The sequence below is a fragment of the Chrysochloris asiatica genome, unplaced genomic scaffold (assembly GCF_000296735.1).
Source record: "Chrysochloris asiatica unplaced genomic scaffold, ChrAsi1.0 scaffold00116, whole genome shotgun sequence".
Classification (NCBI taxonomy): Eukaryota; Metazoa; Chordata; class Mammalia; order Afrosoricida; family Chrysochloridae; genus Chrysochloris; species Chrysochloris asiatica.
The window spans coordinates 3,282,648-3,285,228 of NW_006408634.1; the positions used below are offsets into that span (position 1 = coordinate 3,282,648).

The 2,581-nt window shown below is 40.7% G+C and overlaps 1 pseudogene; it reads right to left on the reverse strand.

Moving 5' to 3' along the window:
* Positions 1-1,387: 1,387 nt before the first annotated feature.
* On the reverse strand, positions 1,388-2,285 carry LOC102813706 (annotated as a pseudogene).
* Between the last annotated feature and the right edge of the window lie 296 nt (positions 2,286-2,581).

Genomic DNA, 2,581 nt, shown 5'->3' on the forward strand with positions numbered 1-2,581 from the left:
TAACCTCTACACTACCAAAGTGCCTCTTGGCTGATCTTATGGCATACTTTTTTCTGTTTCCTTTGACTTTCTGATACCTAAACTAAACACACGATGCCTACATATGCCCACCTGAACTGAAGAACTGAAGGGTAAAAGGGCTAAAGTTCCAAGTGGTATGTGAAGAAAGTCATGTTGGCTGTTTCCCTTTGTTTTCTTGGGATTTTTAAAAGCACTTTAATAAAAGCTACATGTATAAAAACTGAAATTAACACACATTCTGAAAAATCACTGTTAATAGGAAGACCCTTGTCTATGTGTTTGGCTTAACCTCAACTCAGAATAACTGAGGCTCACTTATACCAACAATGCTGACGACTGGATTTAGTTAGCAAAAGTCACAAACTCGGCTACATGACCATAATACACAGGGAAATTATGGTCACATTAAAACACAAGAAATGTAGTAGACTTTTAAGGAAAATATTCAGTACTCTTGTTCACTAATTGAGCCTTGGGTTTTTTGTGTTGTTTTGTTTTTACAAAAACTATTTACACTGAATACAGGGCTACACATTCACTTTTAGTTTTCCCATATAAACATTACACATTCCAAACAATGGTACCAATACCATGAGTGAAAAGTCAACGCAGCAGGAAAAAGCAAATTTACAAAAAAGGAAAACAAAATCTTAGAAAAGGTAGATTTTTTTAAAGATGGTTTCTTACATAAAATGCACAAGAAGAATCTGCTGAATCAATTGTAGAGCTGGCCTGCGAGACTTAAACACCAAGTTATTGAAGGAAAAACCCTCAAAACCAAATGCTGCCATTTACAAATTAACCTAAATTGGGTCTTACTTGAGCAACAGCTGGGTTTTAAGTTGAAGGTAAGGCGGCGGGGAGGGGGCATGAAAAGATCTCTTTAGCAGGATGACGTTTGTGTCTTGAAGTTGCAATGAACTTCTAAAATATGCGAGGAGTTCAAAGCATATGAAAAGTACAAGTTATGACCTTACAAAAAGTATACACTGTCCACTGATCTGACATTAGGAAAATTAACAGTTCACCTAGGTCCTATATTTAAGTGCTGTAATGCGCTGGACTGCAACGCCAATTTGAACCGCAAGGTCGGTAGTTCAACCAACTCCACAACCCTCAACAACACAAATCCAGAAAAGTCGCTTTGTTCAATAAACGTTAGGGAACTGAGGTGGTACTAATGGAAAAAGTTGAATGAATAGCAGTTATCAACTGCAATTTCTTCAAGTTTCAGTCTATTGAAGTCAATGATGACAATGGTATTCTTCCTTACTCATCTAACAAACAACTTACTGTTAGAAAAATATATAAGGATCAAAAGGTAAATGTAAAACTCTGTGGAAACAAAACCCAACAGTTTTCCTGGTTACTGAGGCACCAAATGCCTAACATTGTATTTGGAGGTATCCTGATACTGCCATAGGTTTCATTGCAATTCCACAATCCCCAGCTCCAATTTTGCCAGCAACACTATCAGGGGAAGCAAAATGACTCCTGTTTTGTTCTTAGAACAAACTCTGTTGTTGAACTGTTGCCACTTCACCTTCTGGTCCTTTTTCCTGTGCTTTTCCCAAAGCTTTCTTCTTTTTATATTCATGCTGCTGGGCAAACATTTCTTGTTTTGACATGGCTTTGTTGCCACTGCCCTCCTTTGCCTGCCTGCCTTCTTCTATAGGCTTGAGGGTCAACAGTGGAGTCACTTCAGCATTTCCAGGGAGAATCAGCAAAGGTGATCACAGCGGTGCCCTTTTCTTCCTGTCTTCTCAATCTCCTCCATCTCCTCCATCTTCTCAATCTCCTCCATCTTCTCCATCTCCTCCATTTCAATCCCTCCATCTCCTCCATCTTCTCAATCTCCTCCATCTTCTCCATCTTCTCCATCTCCTCCATCTCAATCCCTCCATCTCCTCCATCTTCTCAATCTCCTCCATCCCTTCCATCCTCTCCATCATCTCAGTCTCCTCTAGCTCCTCAGTCCTCTCCCTCCACACTTTCCACTTCATAACACTATCTTCACTCCAGATTGCCTTAGTCTTGGCTCTTACTTTCCATGAATGAGTGGCCTGTGTAGAAGCAAAACTGTCTGAACTTACAAGAGTTTCAGGAGAGTTGAAAGAAGGTCTTTGGTTAGTTCTATAAAGTTCTCTTAAATCTTTTGTCAATTTTAATAAGTCTTTGTTTTCTCCATTTCTGGATAATGCAACTTCAACTTGCTGGAGTTTAGCTTGGTAGCTTGCCAGCTGATATGCAAAATCTTCTGACATCTTATGCAGGACTGGAGACAGGGTGGCGGGAAAGGGCTGGGATGGCTGAGTCCACTTGCTGTTGTTGCTAAGTGCCACTGAGTCAGTTCCGACCCATAGAGACCCTGGTATAGGGTTTCTGAGGAGTGACTGGTGAGCTTGAACTGTTGACCTTTCGGTTCGAACCCACTTTACAATCCAGCGCATTAACCTGCAGCACCACATCAGGAGTTCTGAACCCACTAGTAGCAGGGAAAACTCTGTAGCTTCCACACAGGCTTTGAAAAGGATGAAATCAGTATGCAATGACGGGAAGG